The following is an 18,632-nucleotide window of genomic DNA, read 5'->3' on the forward strand; positions in this document are numbered from 1 at the left end:
TATGAAAGACTATTTCAAACCAAGGGGTAAAGGAAGAATGTAACAGGAAAATTTAAGGAAAAGAGTAAGCCAGCCTGATTCATGATGAAAGAGTAAGCAAGAAGGCGGAAAAGGTAAGTGGAGGCCAGACATTGGTGGCACCAGAAGCCAGGCGAAAAGGTTTATCTTTATCTCTTTATCTTAGAGACAAAGGGTTGAACACTAAAGTATTTCAGGTTTCTGGAAAGAGGAATGTTATGATAACAGCTATTATTAAAGAATATTAATATGGCTGTCTTTTGCTGGATAAATTAGAAAAGCAAGAAAAAAAAAATAGAAGTCTCTTCCCCAAAGACTCTAGACAATGACTCTGTGATATAACAGACTTAACCTCATTTTACCTGTATACAAAGTTAAAGGGTTGGCTTAGGTCATTGTCCCCAAGGCAACAATGAAGCCACACCCATAACCACCAGTTACTTCCCTCTCCTGGGCCACATTTAAATTTAGGCTGTGGTTTGAAACAACAACAGAAAGCAGCTAAGGAAAACCAGGGAGGAAGTTCTGGATCTTTCTCAAAGCAACATGGAAAAGAAGAGAGAGATGGAAAACAAAATATTTTAGAAGGGAGTGGAAAAATGATCCACTCACAGCCCTTAATACATACAGAGAAGGAATGTTTATACCTAAAACCTGAGAGAAGGGCTGCCTCCCTTTCCGCCTCCCCCACTGGAAAGGAGATATGTTATGCAGATCTGTATAAAGGGGCATCATTCCCTCACATGGCTAGGGCTGCTATTTACCAGGGGAACGCTCAGGGGCTCCAACTGTCTTTTCTTTTAAGAGAAAGCCCGTCTCCTGCTGTTTCTGGATCCAATGCCTGCTGACAGCAGTTGGGAGGCACATACCACCCCATGGGCAGCTCCTCCATTCCTTTACTGTGTTTGCAAAGCTGGCATGCCCCACGGAGCACATTCACTGTTCTATACAGTGCACAAAATGCTCGGATTACTTTTGGAAATGCCTTTGTGTCTCTGTGTGTACTTGAACCGCTGGGCCAGTGATCAGGAGCCTCCCATTCAGCACCTGAGAAAAGGTTAAATGAAAGCAAGAGCATAAGAACCTTGCTTCTGCCCTGAGCTGGTTGACTATGTGTGTGTGTGTGTGTGTGTGTGCGCGCACAGACTTTTGTTTAAAGAGAAAAAAAATCTCCTGCCTTTGGAGAGGAGCATGACAAGAGGCTCCACCTGCTGGCCTAGGAAGCTTCTGAAAAGCTGGGACCCACCATCTCAAACTGGAAATTACATCCACTCCTATTCCTCCTGGCCCCTTGTTTCTGTCGTTGGTGGCTTTGAAGCACAAAGCCATTCCCCTTCGAAGCTCATGGCCATGGCTTGATTTCACTAGTTCTCCATCTAGTGAAAGAGGCTATAGGTCAAATATATCTGGTGCCCTGGAAAGAGCACTTGACCAAGAGTCAAAAAACCTGAGTCCCAATTCCAACTCCACCACTTGCTTTTAAAATGACATTGGGCAAATGCTTACGTTTCTTGGAATTTTTTTTTTCTGTTTTCTTTTTGTTTTTGTTTTTCATCTGTAAAATAGGAATTACAGCTCTTTTCCTCTCCATTTTACAGGTTGGCATTATGAGTCGAAAGGAGAGCATCAGGGACACAAAGGACTTTGTTCTGTACAAACCAACTGGAGAGTTTTTAGCCTAGTGGAGATTTGCTGAGAAGAGATTTTAGAAAATCTCCTGTTGGAGGGAAGCTTTCACATTAGGGTAATTTCTATGGGGTGTTGGATCTTTGTTGACAAGAGGAGATTTTAAAAATTATAGCCTCAGTATGACATCTCTCACTCCTCGTCCTCAGATTTTTGTGTTCCTCTGCCTCTGTGAGTGTGGGAGCTGGTGGGATGAAGCAGCCGAGCGCTTTGCTGATAAAAACGTCCCTTGGGCAGGTCTCCCTCTAAACTCTACATTCTGTGTAAGGTAAATGACGAAAGAGGCTCCTTTCTCTGCCATTTATGTGTTGGCTCTTTTCCATCCTACCAGCCACATAGATATGAGGCCTGGGGGGGAGCCTGGACATTACATAAGGCAACCCTCACATTTGAAAGATGAGGCAAGAGCAGTTTCGTGTCTAAGGGTCTCACTCATAGTTACACAGCTAACCAGTGGGCTAAGTTCTCCAGCTCACAGATGGCAAGGTCTAAACTTAGATGAACTTATGAGACTCCGGGTAGCTCCGAGATAGTTACTCACCTTCCCATGACTTTGTTTACTCATTTAAAAATAGAAATGGAAAATAATCCTACCTTAAAAGGGCTCTAGGGTAGTGCTGGCAGGAGGAGAACAAGCTTTGCCAATTTATATCTCTGTAAATGTTTTTAATTATTATCAGTTGATTAGAATAAAAAAGCCTGACTTAAAGCCTAAGTTTTAGAATAGTTTAACATGAATATAAGTAGCTTTTTAAATATTATATAAACATACATACTATAATAGTAAAAATTTTGTAACATAAAAAATATATATAATATACTTATAACAACATAATTGTCATAATATAAGTATATGTGATATGTTGATGTTTTAGTAATATAAAGTGCTGGGTGTGAATTATTAAAATTTTTTATTAATAAATTGTATTTTTTAGAGCATCTTTAGTTTCAAAGTAAACTTAAGGAAGTAAAAGCATTCCCATGGACCCACTATCCCTGCACACCCAAAACCTGCTCTACTATGAGAACCCTCTACCAGAGTCATACCTTTGTTACTACCCAGGAACCTACACTGACACGTCATTATCACCCAGAGTCCACAGTTTACCTTGGGGTTCACTTTTGGTGTTTTACATTCCATGGAGGTAGACACATTTATAATGACATGTATCCCTCATTGTAGAATCACATAGGATAGTTTCAGATCCTTAAAAATCCTCTGGTCTCTTCATCCCTTCCTCCCCACCACCCTTGGCTGTCACTGATCTTTTTACTCTGTCCATAGTTTTTTCCTTTTCCAGAATATCATATGGTTGGAACGATACAGTGTGTATCTTTTTAAGACTGGCTTTCTAAACTTAGTAATGTGCATTTAAGTTCCTCCACGTTTTTTCACGAACTCATAGACCATTTCCTTTCAGTGCTGAATAATATTCCATGGAGTGCATGTGCCACAGCCTACATACCCACTGCCAGACGGAAGGACATCTCGCTTGCTTCCGAGTTTTGGCAATTATGAATAAAGCAACTATAAACAACATGTGCAGGCTTTTTGTGGAAAAAGCTTTCAATTCATTCTTGGTAGATTCTCGATACTGACGAGTACAATTAATTCCTAGAACCTGCAGTAAAACATGTTTAGTTTTGCTAGAAACTGCTCAACTACTTGGCCGTATCATTTTGCATTCCCAACCACAATAAACGAGCCTTGCAGTTACTCCACCTTCTCGTCAGCATTTGCTGTTCAGTGTTCTGGAATTTGGCCATTCTAATAGGTGTGTAGTGAAATTTCGTTTAAATTTGTGATTTTTTAAAATGATTTTATTCATTTATTTGAGAGAGAGAGAGAACAATAGGGTGGGGGGAGGGACAAAGGGACAGGGACAAGCAGACTCTCCACTGAGTATGAATCTCAGTAGGGCTCAACCCTAGACCCCCGAGATCACAACCTAAGCTGAAGTCAGGTTGTGACTTCTTAACCAACTGAGCCACCCAGGAGCCCCCTGACTTGTGATTTTTAATGATACATAATGTCGAGTATCTTGTCATATGCTACTTGCCAGTTGTACACCTTCTCTGGTAAGATGTTTGTTCAGGTCTTTGCCCACTTTTTTTTAGGACTTTATCCTTTTTAAAGCAGTTTTACAGTCATAGCAAAATTAAGAAGAAGACACAGAGGTTTCCTATACATCCTTTGCCCAAATATAAACATTGCCTCCCTCATTATCAACATTCTCCTACCAGTGGTACATTTGTTACAATGTGATGAGCTCACATTGACATGTCATAATCATCCAAAGCCCATAGTTTACATTACAGTTCATCCTTTGTGTTGGACATGCTATTGGTTTAGCAAATATATAATGACATGTATCCATCAGTATAGTATCATACACAGTGTTTTCACTGCCCTAAAATCCTCAGTGCCCATCTATTCATCCCACCCACCCTCCCCCCAACCTCTGACAACCATTGATCCTTTCCCCCCTCCATAGTTTTACCTTTTCCACAATGTCCTGTAGTTGGACTCTTTTGCTCATTTTTTTAAATCAAGTTGTTTGTTTCCTTACTGCTGAGTTTTAAGAATTCTTCATATATTTGGCATAACAGTCTTTTAACAGATGTGTCTTTTGCAAATATTTTCTCCCAGTCTGTGGCTTGTCTTCTCATTCTCTTGACAGCGTCTTTCATAGAGTAGAAGTTTTTCATTTTAATTAAGTTCAGCTACTCAAATCTTTCTTTTATAGATTGTATCTTTCTTGGTGTATCTAAAGTCATTGCCATGCCCAAAGTCATCTAGATTTTCTCTTACGTTGCTTTCTAGGGGTTTTATAGTTTTGCATTTTGCATTTTACATTTAGTTCTATGATCTATTTTGAGGTGTGGAGGGATAAATTTTTTGTCAAGATTCAGTTATTTGCATACAAATCCCTGATTTTTTCACATCCTTTGTTGAAAAGACTATCTTTTCTCCACTGTCTTGTCTTTGCTCCTTTGCCAGAGAACCACTTGATCATACATATGTGGATCTATTTCTGGGCTCTCTATTTTGGCCATAATCTATTTGTCTATTCTTTCATCAATCTCACATTGTCTTTACTGTATCTCTGTAGTAAGTATTGAAGTCAGGTGGTGTCAGTCTTCTGACTTTATTCTTCTTCAATATCAAGTTGGCTATTATGGGTGTTTTACCTCTCCATATAAACTTTAGGATCAATTAGTCAATGTTCACATCATAACTTGCTAGGGTTTTGATTAAGATTGCATTACATATTGATCAAGTTGGGAAGAACTGATATTTTGACAATATCAAGTCTTTCTGCAAACATGGAATATCTCTCCATATATTTATTTCTTCTATGATTTCATTCATCAGAGTTGTGTTTTCCTCAAATAGATTTTCTATATATTTTTGTTAGATTTGTACCTAAATATTTCATTTTTTGAGTGCTAATGCAAATAGTAATGTGTTTTTAATTTCAAATTCCACGTGTTCATTACTGTCATAGAGGATAGTGAATGACTTTTGCATATTAACCTTCAATCCTGCGACCTTGCTATAATTGCTTATTATTTCCACAAGGTTTTGATTTTGTTTCCGTTTGTTTGCCTATTCTCTTGAATTTTCTACTTAGGTAACTATATCATCTGAGAACAAAGACAGGCTTATCTCTTCCTTTCTAATATGTATACTATTTATTTTCTTGTCTTAGTGCATTATCTAGGACTTTTAGCACAATCTTGAAAAGCAGTGGTAAGAGAGGACACTCTTGCCTTGTTTCTGATATGAGCAGAAAGCTGTGCACTTCCTATCATTGAGTATGGTGTTAGCTCTAAGGTTTGTGATAAATATACTTAAACAAATTGAGAAATTTCCCTTTTATTCCAAGTTTGCTGAGAATTTTTATCTTGAAAGTGTGTGGGATTTTGTCAAATGATTTTTCTACATTTATTACTATGATCATGTAATTTTGAGCATATTGATATGTTGGATTAATAGATTTTTGAATACAGAACCCTCTTTCATGACTTGGGATAAATTTCACTTGGTCATGGTATATAATTAATTTTATATATTGTTGAATTTGATTTGCTAATATCATGTTGAGGATTTTTTGCATCTATGTTAATGAGAGATACTCACCTATAATTTTTTTTTTCTTGTAATGCATTTGTCTGGTTTTGGTATTAGGGTAATGTTGGCCTCATACAATGAATTAGGATATATTACACCTACTTCTGTCTTCTAGGAGAGAGTGGAGAAAATTGATACAATTTCTCCCTTAAATATTTGGTAGAATTCACCAGTGAAACCATCTGGGCCTGGAGTTTTCTGCTTTGGAAGGTTATTAATTATTGATTCATTTTTTTTAACTAGATACAGACTTATTCATATAATCTATTTCTTCTTTTATGAGTTTTGGTAGATTGCATCTTTTTTTTTTTTTTTTTTTGGGTAGATTGCATCTTTTAAGGAGCTGGTCTGTTTAGTTTGCATTTTCAAATTTGTGAACATAAATTATCTCTTAATGTCCATGGGATCTGTACTGATGTATTCTCTTTCATTTCTGGTGTTGGTAATTTATGTCATCTCTCTTTTTCCTATTTCACCTGGCTAGTCTTATCAATTTAGTTAATCTCTTCAGAGAACCAGTTTTTGGTTTCATTGACTTTCTCTACTGATTTCTTCTTTTTTTAAATTTCATTGATTTTTGCTCTTGTGTTTATTAATTTTCTTCTGCTTTGTTTGGATTTAATTTGCTTCTTTTTCTAGTTTCCTAAAGTGGAAGCTTAGATGATCAACTTTAGAACTTTATTCTTTTCTAATGTATGCATTAAATGCTATAAATTTCCTTCTAAGCCTTGCTTTTGTATACCCCACAAATTTTGATGAGTTGTGTTTTCATTTTCATTTAGTTCAAAATATTTTTAAATTTCTCTTGAGATTTCTTCTTTGATCCATATGTTATTTAGAAGTGCATTGTTTAATCTCCAAGAATTTGGGGATTTTCCAACTTTCTTTCTGTTATTTATTTCTAGTTTAATTCCATGGTTGTCTGATAGCAGACATAGTATGATTTCCATTCTTTGAAATTTGTTAAGATGTGTTTTATGGCCCAGAATGTGGTCTGTCTTGGTGAATGTTCCATGGAACTTGAGAAAAAAAAATACATAATCTGCTGTTTTTGGATGAAGCAGTCTATAGATGTTCATTATATCTAGTTGATTGATGGTACTATTGAGTTCAACTCTGTCCTTACTAATTTTCTGCCTGCTGAATCTATCAGTCTCTGAGAGGAGTATGTTAATGTCTCTAAATATAATAGTGCCTTCCTCTATTTTTTCCGTGTTGTTCTAACCATTTTTTAATTTTTTTTAAAAAGGTTTTTTTGATGCTTTGTTGTTAGGCACATACATATTAAGGGTTTGTATGTCTTCTTGGAATACTGGCCCTTTATCATTAGTAATATTTCTCTTTATCCCTGAAAAATTGCTTGCTCTGAAGTCTGCTTTGTTTGAAATTAATATAGTGACAACTGCTTTCTTTTGATTAGTGTTAGGATAGTATATATCTCTTTATCCCTTTATGGTTAATATTTTGGCATTATATTTAAAGAGCTTCCTATAAACAACACGTATTTGGGTCTTTGTTTTTTTACCTACTCTGGCAATCTCTGGCTTCTTTTTTTTTTTTTTAAGATTTTATTTATTTATTTGACAAAAAGACACAGCGAGAGAGGAACACAGCAGAGGGGGTGGGAGAGGGAGAAGCAGGTTCCCTGCAGAGCAGGGAGCCCAATGCTGGGTTCGCTCCCAGGACCCTGGGATCATGACCTGAGCCAACGGCAGATGCTTAACAACGGAACCACCCAGGTACCCCCTCTATCTCTGGCATCTAATAGGAATATTTAGGCACTCCTGTTTGATATAGTTGGATTGTCATCAACCATATTTGTTTTTGTTTTCTATCTGTTGTCCTTGGTTTTAATCTAATTTTGTCTTCTATACTCTCTCTGCCATTTGTGGTTTTAACTAAGCATTTTATGTGATCCTATTTTCTCTTTCTCAGCATATCAATTATATATATGTGAAATTCTATAATATTTTATATGTGCAATTATAATATACATATAACTAACTTTTTTTAGTGATTTTCCCAGAGTTTCCAATATGCATTTACAACTAATCCAAGACTACATTCAAATATCACTATACCACCTCACAAGTAGTACAATTATTGAATTTTTACCACATTTTACAAGGGATCTTTACTTCTTCTTTATATTTTTTTAATTTTCCATTTTATCCCTCAAATGATTAAAGGTAGTTATAAGTTTTCAGTTGATGCTACAATGCTTTGTGAAGAAATGACACTTAACAAAAGCTCTGTAATACATATGGATCATACCAATGCACACTCAAAGTCAATCTGCACTCTTTTCTATCATTGTAGGTGATTCTCCCATATTGAAAGTCCTGCAAGGAACAGCCACATCCAGATGTTCTCACCTCTCTTTGGGTCTCAAATGACTATGGATTTCACAGAAAATCACAATTTCTTCTTCTCTAATCATTAATTATTATTATTATTATTAAAATCATTAATATAGTATAATATATTAATATATTTATAGTTATAATGAATAAATTTATAATAATATAAACATATTAATATTAAAATTATTAATGCCCTATAGTATTAATCCTTTAGCAAATACTACGACAGGACGAAGCTTCCTTTGATGTCTTCCTATTCCCCATACCCCTATTCTCTTTCTAAGTCCCTCATCCTAATCCCTTTCTATGGAATAGTCCATCCTACAGCAGGGCCATTCTTGTGCTCATCAGATTGTTAACTGTTCACTACTAAAGAGCTAACTAAAGTATGAAGTATGGTGTTGATCAGAAAAAGCATGGATTTAAGCCCAATTCTGCCACTTATGAGTTGGCAAATCACTGCTCTGCTCCTCAATTTTCTCATTTATAAGATGAGGTTCATGATAGGATCTCATAAGATTGTTATAATGATTAAATGTTAAGATTAAGTTAATATTCATGACTCAGCAGACCCAGTTTGGATCTCAGGTCCATCTTAAGTTTATAACAGACTGTGAACATGGTTTCTTCTTCAATCAGAGTGGAGAGAACAATACCTATTTCAGGGTAGCATTGTTATAATAATATAAGATAGGAACGTAAAGTGCTAACCATGAAGGAATGTTAGTTTCTGTCCCCTCTTCTAACAATTAGAGATTTTCTCTTCTCTCTCTCTTTTTTTTTTTAACAATTAAAGATTTTCAATAGTAGTGCAGCAAGTTGTGAGTCTTATAGAAATCATTGCCTTTTAGAAGGACATCCCACTGGACCACAACTCTTAGACCCAAAGGCATCAACTGCAACGGTTGAATGGCAGCCAGGGAAGACTGAATTCTGAGGTAGTACTCACAACGTACAAATCAATAATTCATCAACTCTGAAGTGTTGCCTTGATTTTTCCACATATTCCCAGAAGTCTTGATCAATGTGTCTAAATATGAAAATATCCATGATTTGGCATGTCTAGAAATGGCTGGACAAGTATTCCTCATCCATCATGAACTACTGGTACATCTTTCAAAGAGATATTAACAATGATGGCTCCTTTGTTTCTGCTCCAATGGAATGGAATGTCAAATGGAAAAAAGAGTCTCTTCAACAAATGGTGTTGGGAAAATTGGATAGCCACATGCAGAAGAAAGAAATTGGACCATTTCCTTACACCACACTGAAAAAATAGACTCAAAATTGATGAAAGACTTCAATGTGATACAGGAAATCATCAAAATCCTTGAGGAGAATACAGAGAGCAAGCAACCTCTTTAAGCTCAGACACAGCAACTTCTTCCTAGAAACATCGCCAAAGGCAAGGGAAGCAAGGGCAAAAATGAACTATTGGGACTTCGTCAAGATAAAAAGCTTTTGCACAGCAAAGGAAATAGTCAACAAAACCAAAAGACAACCAACAGAATGGGAGAAAGTATTTGCAAATAATAAATCAGATAAAGGGCTAGTATCGAAAATCTAGAAAGAACTTATCAAACTCAATACCCAAAGAAGAAATAATCCAATCAAGAATATGGCAGAAGGCATAAACAGACATTTCTGCAAAGAAGACATCCAAATGGCCAACAGACACATGAAGAAACCCTCTACATCACTTGGCATCAGGGAAATACAAATGGAAACCACAGTGAGATATCACCTCACACCAGTCAGAATAGCTAAAATTAATCAGTCAGGAAATGATAGGTGTTGGTGAGGATGCAGAGAAAGGGGAACCCTCCTACACTGTTGGTGCACCTACTCTGGAAAACAGTACGGAGGCTTCCTCAAAAAGTTGAAAATAGAGCTACCCTCTGACCCAGCTATTGCACTACTAGATATTTATCCTAAAGATACAAATGTAGTGATTGGAAGGGGCATGTGCACCCGAATGTTTATAGCAGCTATGTCCACCATAACCAAACTATGGAAAGAGCCTAAATGCCCATCAACAGATGGATGGATAAAGAAGATGTGGTATATATATACAATGGAATACTATGCAGCCATCAAAACCCCTGAAATCTTGCCATTTACAATGACATGGATGGAACTAAAGGGTATCATGCTAAGCAAAATAAGTCAATCAGAGAAAGACAATTACCATACCAACTCACTGATATGAGGAATTTAAGAAACAAGACAGAGGCTCATAGGGGAATGGCGGGAAAAATGAAACAAGATGAAACCAGAGAGGGAGACAAACCATAAGAGACTCTTAATCTCAGGAAATAAACTGAGGGTTGCTAGAGGAGAGAAGGGTGGGAGGGTTGGGGTGACTGGGGGAGGGTATGTGCTAAGGAGTGCTGTGAACTGTGTAAGACTGATGAATCATAGACCTGTACCCCTGAAATAAACAATGTATTATATGTTAATAAAAAAAAACATATCAGGACACCAAGTTTCAGAGTGTTGTTGGCTTTCCAAATTTCCTAAACTACAGGTGGCGGAGTTAGAAATTTCAGTTCAGGTTTGTCTCAGTAGTGTCTAGGTAAAGGTTTAACAACCAGCTCTATGGGAAACAAAAGCCGTGATCTGCAGCGAGGGCCAATTTCCATGACGTAAGTACTCCCACCATGGTCAATTTTAATCTACCAAGATAACATCCAGGTTCACAAAGCTTAGCAATAGACTCTTACAAGCTGCTGTGTGCTGGGTTTAGCACACTACTGGTTTCGCTTCAAGTTTAGGGTGTTTTCGACTGAGCTAAGGCTGCTAGCCAGGCTGCTCGTCCTGTCTTAGTGGAAGATCCCACCAATAGCTAGAACACAATCACCCCCTTTAACCTCTGAAAGTTGGTGACTTCTGTATTCCAGACTATTTTGCAGCTGGTCATATTACCAACAAATCCACTCACAGGAATGTTCTTCTTTCCCTAAAGACCGGCTACCCACTTCTGCTTTTAGACATGAATTTAACAGAAGATCTTAAAGTAACAGCCACCAAATGCGCCAGTCTTTTTACTTCTGTCCTTTAAAAAATTCCCAAAACAAAAAAATTTTTAAAATTTAAAAAAAAAAAAAAAGGAAAAACATTCCCTGTTGGGAATTTTTCAAGGAGAACGTCTTTGAGCTGTATAATTGTTTTGTGGCAGAAAGGGCCATTGATAAGTTGTGTTTATGTACAAATAACAATGGTATTATGTGAAGCTGCTTATTGCTAGTGTCTTCAGGCAGAAAAAAATGTTTAGAAAACCTCAGCGAATCCCCCAAGTTTTTCCTTGGGATTGTCTGGGATGACTTGGAATGCTAGCAGAATCCACACGGATGATTAGAGGGGAGGTTTCGGCACTCTTGAAAACTCTCACGTTACTCTCTCCCCTGGGAAGCTGCTGAGGAACATGTTGTATTGGGAGTGCCAAGCCGCTAGGTCAATGGAATCATTTCTTTGTGACTTGGGAATTTCTCAGAGCCAGAAATGTTATCCAAGCTTCATCCCTGTGACTGAGGAAAATTGCATCAGCTGCGCACAGGATACCAGATCTCAATATTTAAGTGATGCCCTGGACGGCAGATGTTGAAGCATGGTTACTGGACGCCCATGCTACCATGTGAGCTGAAGCGTGGTTTATTTTCTCTGACTTATCAGTGAAAGTCGAGAAAATACTTGAGAGAAAATCATGGCAGAGTAACATGACTGTTAGGAAGAAAAGTGGTGTTATTTATGTGTATTTACTCACATACAAGTTGTGTGTATATGGTGCCGTGTGCATATAGGGAAAACCAAATAAGCCTTGAATGAAAGAAGACAGGCAACAGGTGAAATGGACTCTTCAGCTGAAGGTCAAGAGACTGTTCTTGTCTGAGCTCTGTTACTGTCTAACTTCATGTCCTGGAATCATTATTTAGCTTTAGCTTCTCTTGTCCTTAATTCTCTGAGGTAGAAACATGAGGGTTTGAAATCTACGGAGTCACTTCTGCTCCTTCTTGTTTGATTCCTAGATTCCAGAAGATAAATAATGCTTTAGTTCTCAAAAATGACTTGAACAAGATGTATTTCTTTTTTTTTTTTTTTTAAAGATTTTATTTATTTATTTATTTGTCAGAGAGAGTGAGAGTGCACAAGCAGGCAGAGTGACAGGCAAAGGCAGAGGGAGAAGCAGGCTCCCCGCCAAGCAAGGAGCCCGATGTGGGACTCGATCCCAGGACCCTGGGATCATGACCTGAGCCAAAGGCAGCGGCTTAACCGACTGAGCCACTCAGGTGTCCCACAAGATGTATTTCAAAGGAAACAAAACATATCCAAAGAGTAGCACTTAAAAATGGTATTAGCCTAGAATTTAAGCAAAACTCCTGATTTTTTTCCTTGAGCCAAGGCTGTATCCACATACACCTGGATAAAAGTGGAAAAAAATATGCCAATCACCCAGATGGCTCTAAGTGTTTGATATCTGTCATCATGCGGGCCAAACACCTGGATGATTGCTTGCATTTTCACTTTTGAGCCAGATGTTCTGAAATTATTGAGGTATGGCTTGGATAAAAAGTGGATGCTTTTACTCCACAAGGCGGAATAGGGTACAGTAAGAGGTAGAAAAAGAAGAGAAATTTTTGAGTTGCCTATTCCTTTGTCAGACACTTTCTCTCATATTTTTTATATTTAATCTTCATAAAAAGATCATAAGGCATTGTCACCGAATTACAGATTAGGAAGCGGAAGCAAAGGAATTTAAATTTTTTTGCTAATGTCAGACATCTAAGAAATATTAAAGCTGGGACTTGAAGTTGTATCATGGGGAGAACTACTAGAAATGAACACAATTAAGTTACAGGTGATGAAATTAAATGCTAAAAAAGAATTGCAATGTAAATAAGTTAATACCAACATCCATGTAGATATAGAAACAGACAGAACTGTTGCTACTATCGTTCATCTTTAGGACTTTTTAACCCAAGCCAGTAATAGGTGTCCATGGAAAGAGAAAGAAACACCAGCCCAGGAGAAATGGCACAGTGTTGCCTAGATCTCTTTGTGTGCCACACCTTTTTTTTGGCTCTGGCCAGACAGTGAAATTGAACACAATTGTCTCATTAATTGTTTCACCTTCCTGGAGTTAGGAATTTTGGATGATTTTATAGAAATAACATAGTTCATCATTAAATGTATGTGAAATAGCATGCAAATATCTGAATGATGATGATTTACTGGGGAGAAGATTCTGAAGATTGGATTTTATAACTCCTTGTAAATAACCTGGGGGGTAAACTTCCCTCTGTACACAGCAAAAGCAAATTGGCCCATCCCAAGGTTTTCAACAATGTCTTGATCTTTGGGGAAACAATGAATCAGATTCTTCCCCCTTTATATGCCAAGGAACATAAATTCCCAAGCCCACACAGAAAAGAAATCATATGCACCTCCAACAAGACTCTGTTCTTCTATAAGGTAGAAATGATGACTCACAGTCAAAGGCTACCAGTTCTGATCAAAGAAACACTGCAAAGAGCAGAGCTGATTAAGCTTTTAGAGATTGTTAAGGGCAAAACTACTCCACACTTTCCCAGACAGTAAGCACAGGAGAGGAGAATACTCTACACATTGAAGGAAAGAATATTTTGGGTCTTGAATATAATCATGTAAATCCAAGAAGGCAGATTTAGTCACAAGTTTACAATACTCCAGTTGCTGACCTGCTGGTTAGAGCACTGGGAAAAACATTCATTTTCTAAATAAATATAAGGATGAGAATTTACAGGGTAAGGAAATGGGGGTGAAGGAGGACAGAGGAGTATATAAATATTGGTTCCAAAATATGAGTGAATGGGTTAGAGATAATGCACCCTCTGGAAATAACAAATGTTGTAAGTTTTCAGAGAAAGAAATAAATCATAAGAGAATTTGGATGGCCTTTTATGGGCTGAAGTAGAAAGAAATTAAATATCTTCAATAAGATTCTTGAGAGAAATTTTGTATAACTGTATTATTTAAATATTAGGGGAAAAAATAAAAATCAGCCAAAATTCAACAGGGAATAATCTCTTTGGAAAACTTATCACATACATATCTACAAATATGTAAGAGACAAAGACTATGGAGACAAATTATGTGTCTTGTCTATACACTCAGGCCCTTTCTGACCCAGCCCCACCCAGGGGCAGATGCTAAAAATGTTCAACACTTAAACTCAGTCCTACCCTGTGTTCAGCCCAAGCCTGAGCATTATTTTAGAGATCCCATCCTCCCTAATCAGTAGAGCCTGGAATTCTTCTTGCTGCCGATATGGGTATCTGATATGTCTGCCTGAGGTTGTCCAATGCTAGGAATAAAAAATGGCTAAAATGTACACAGCATTGAGCTTCTGTCAGTTTTCTTTCTAAATACTTTATATACAGTATCATCTTTAAATTTCAAACAACCCTCAAAGATAGGTATTACAATCTCTTTTTCTGGGGAGTGAGGACATGTTCCAAGAGGTTATGTGATGTGCTCCAGGATATTCAACTAGTTAAGTTATGGAACTAGGAAACAAAGGGTATGCTAGTCACCACTACAGAGGACCACCATACCGTTCCACACGTTTTCCCACCCAGCGCACACTCACATTTTTTAAATTATAAACTCAACTAATACCCCCAAAGGATTTGAAACTCAGCCTTACCTAGGTCTCCTTCCAACAGCATCTATATATTTGTCATTCTATCTTTGAAGACTTACGGGGTTACAAAAATTAGCCCAACCTATGGACTTACCATCTATCTGAACACACATGTCCTGCTCTATTCTCTAGCATGGTTCCCTTAGAGGTGGAACCACCGGATCATCCCAGAGTTGCCTACACCCCTTGGCACTGTAAATTGGAATTTTGTCATCATGCACCAAGCCCAACCATATAAAGGTATTTCTTCTTCCTCCCATGAGCCCTATCACATTTTGATAAGTAATTCTTCATCCTCCAATGAACACAATTTATAGCCAAGTTGGTCTCAGGCTGAGAACACAAAGTTTCTGTCATGTTCATATGACAGCTAAAATAGCAAAGTTCTTATTTCATTCCTCATATCCACGACATGACGCACCTCTATCAACTAAAGGAAACACTCAGCCATCAGGATGGTCTTGTTTCTTTCTAGAACAAGACCCTCAAGCCCCACATTCCCCTCTCTATGAAGTTTCCATGTTACAGAGCAAAACCATCAGAAGCAAAGAAGATGATATACTTTAGAAGATAGTGTTGCAGATAACAGAGGCAGATAACCTTTTTTACTTCAAAAAAACTAAAGCTAAAATTTTTTTAAAAATTCACTGATGTTAAGGAAGACTGGCTACAGAGTGGACAAAAGGGTCCTAGGAGAGCTGAATTATAAATGTAATTTAAATTTTTCTAACCTTTTGGTTGTTTACACAGGAGCCACATTAGCCTTGCTGATTATTTATTTAATTTTTTTTCAAAAACTTCATTAAAAAATAGCATTCATACAGAAAAGTACACAGCCATAAATTTATCACATAATAAATTTTTACAAAGTGAATATCGCTGTATAACTAGCACCTAGATCAAGAAACAGGCCACTCCAGACCCACAGAAGCCTCTTCACGTAATTTTTGTCACTTACTCACCTCCACTCTGCTCAAGGATAACCTCTCTCCTGTGACTTCTTAAATGGAGATTTGTTTTGTCTGTCCTAAACTTTACATATATAGAATCATGCAGTACGATCTATCTGGTGAATAGATTTTTTATAATCACTCAGCGTTGCATTTCTGAGAATCATCCGTGTTGTTATAGATTTCTATACTTCCATGTAGCATTTTCTGTATAGTATCCCATATGAATGTCATGATTTACTTATACCTTCTATTGTACATGGATATTTGAGGTTTTTTTCATTATTAAGAGTATACTTGATGCCCAATTTGTGTATGTACCTTTTTTTTTTAAAGATTTTATTTATTTATTCAACAGACAGAGATCACAAGTAGGCAGAGAGGCAGGCAGAGAGAGAGGAGGAAGCAGACCCCCTGCTGAGCAGAGAGCCTGACGCGGGGCTCCATCCCAGGACCCTGGGATCAAGACCTGAGCCGAAGGCAGAGGCTTTAACCCACTGAGCCACCCAGGAGCCCAGTGTATGTACCTTTTGATAAACATGTGTATTATATTGTTCTGTTCTCCCTAGTAAAATATGCTCACACTAGTAGTTAATCAAATTTCTTCCCATTGATTTGGATTATGTGTCCAATGTGATAAGATGATTTTGTTTTGCATCTCAATTCTGAACTCCATAGTGCTGGCAACCCTTTTCAGTTTCCATTATCTGCAAATTTTAAAATAAATTTCTTCATTCTTCTGACAAATCATTTTGGAACATTAAATATTTTTAAGTCTGGTATAACATATTACATTAGGCTGTTCATCTCCAGCCCTAGGAAGAATGTGGGAAGTATTAAAATTTGTTATTGTTGCTAAGAGGCCAGAGAGTTTTTTAACAACTCTCCCAAAATTTAGTTCTCTGTTTTAACCTTGCCATTTCCATCTCATATTTATAGTATTCTTCAGCTAACTTAGACTCTTTCTTCTAAGAACAAAAGTAATTGCCATATTTTAAGGTGAATTTATTTTATGTATTACTCCTCCTAGTTAAATTTACATTTGACAAAACTTCTGTACAAGGAACTCTCCACAGGAGTACATAAGGAGAAATTTCAGACACTATAATTTGAGCTAAGTAGAGATTGTGGTATAGCAGAAACTTCCCAGACGCCTCAAACACATGGTGCTTGCACGCATGTGACGTTTATAACTGAACTGGGCTGGTTCATTGAGTATTAGTTAAAAAAAAAAAAACACAAAAACAAAACTTAATTGAGGATTATTTCATCTTTATGGTAAATAATTTTAAAATTTGAAAAGTTTTCATTAATACTTTTAGCCAGGGATGGTTGGGGCCAGTTTCTGGAGGAAGGGAAAAGAAAACAGTTTTTTTGATCTTATGTCTTCCCCCCACTCTGAAGATTGACTCCTTGCTCTGAATATCAGATTCCTCTCTACCATATTTCCATTCCACATTTTAGTCTGGATGGGAAAATCTAACACAAACTAGAACTTCACTTCTAATGGAAAAGTCTTCCTGTCTTCTTTAATTATTATCTTCCCATATGTAATGATAATTAGGTAAAATTTCTTTCCACAGACAAATATGTTGCTAAGCTATGCATTGGGAAATGGTTACTAGATTTTTCCCGATGATATAATAAGATAAAGTGTTGGAATAAAGGAATCAAGTCATCCATTAATAAGTCTTTAAAACAATTGGGATAGATTGTGATCTATCTAATGAGGTCTTAATATCTGATGGTATAAAGGTCTCATCTAGAGGTAGCCTTCCACATTTTCTCTCTTCCATGGCCATAGCTTATCAGTCTTAAAATTCCTCTCCTATGAGTCCAGTTCCTCGGAATCCTCCATACAGCTCTTTAGGTAGCTTCTAATAATTCACTGGAGTAGGTACATGAAATGAAATCTCTTTTCTACTCTTAAGCCAGGAACTCTAAACTCAAGTGATAAAATTAGTCTTGGCACCCAAAATGACATAACTGAATATGTTTATTCTCCTTATGTTTTTAAGTTTGAGAGAAGAAAATAATAGACTCAGGTGGTAGGAGTGTGGGGCTATAGAAAACAAGGGAGGTGTTATAGGTAGGGAGGAACTAGGGGAAGCCGGGGACAGACTCGTTAGTGATCAGAGTAAGCAGCCATGGTGTGTTAAAGAAGTTATTAACATCCTCATTCTAAACAACAGCTGAGCACACATTGGCATAGATAAGATTATATACCTTGGAAATGACCTAGGACAACCATAGTTGAGAGAAAATAATTAAGCCACTACTTGAAAACAAAACAGAATTAAAATGATTAAATTGATTTAGTTGATTGTACTTAAGGATTCTTTCCTCCATTCAGTGCCTTTTTAAATTACTGTATTTCAAATTTCTAAGTGGAAAAATACCTAGTTAGGTCCAATTTTTAAATGAAAAAATCATATTTTCTAGAAATAAGATATGCAGCCCAGTTCAGTAAATTTACGTGACAAAATAGAACACTAGAGAAGTAAGAAAGTTTCTAGAAGAACTGTCCTAAAAAACAGATTCCAAATAATTTATATTACCAGTCCACTCTCAGGGAGGTGGAACATAAACTGCACACTAAGTGTGGATGGTACTCGGGGACTTCCTCCGAAGAGAACAGTCTAAGGGTCAAGGGGGAGGAGCATAACTGACCACAGAGATCCTGACCAACACTACCTCAGTCAGGTGAGGAAGGTCAACAGTAATAAGTCATATTGATAGCAGATACATTTGATAGGATGTGATGAGAATAGCACTTAACCGCAATGGTTAATGGTTAATAG

The 18,632-nt window shown here is 37.1% G+C and overlaps 2 long non-coding RNA genes across 2 annotated transcripts in view; one reads left to right on the forward strand and one right to left on the reverse strand.

Annotated features, from left to right (window-relative positions):
• Window positions 1-9,794, forward strand: part of LOC308352982 — a 91,833-nt gene extending 82,039 nt beyond the window's left edge. Inside the window, exon 3 of the long non-coding RNA XR_013967716.1 lies at window positions 9,054-9,794. This is a non-coding gene — a long non-coding RNA (uncharacterized lncRNA). The remainder of the gene's footprint in view (window positions 1-9,053) is intronic.
• Window positions 1-18,632, reverse strand: part of LOC308352983 — a 74,850-nt gene that overhangs the window by 53,234 nt on the left and 2,984 nt on the right. The gene's annotated exons all lie outside the window — the stretch shown is intronic.

The sequence above is a fragment of the Martes martes genome, assembly GCF_963455335.1.
Source record: "Martes martes genome assembly, chromosome: 12".
NCBI classification, from domain to species: Eukaryota; Metazoa; Chordata; class Mammalia; order Carnivora; family Mustelidae; genus Martes; species Martes martes.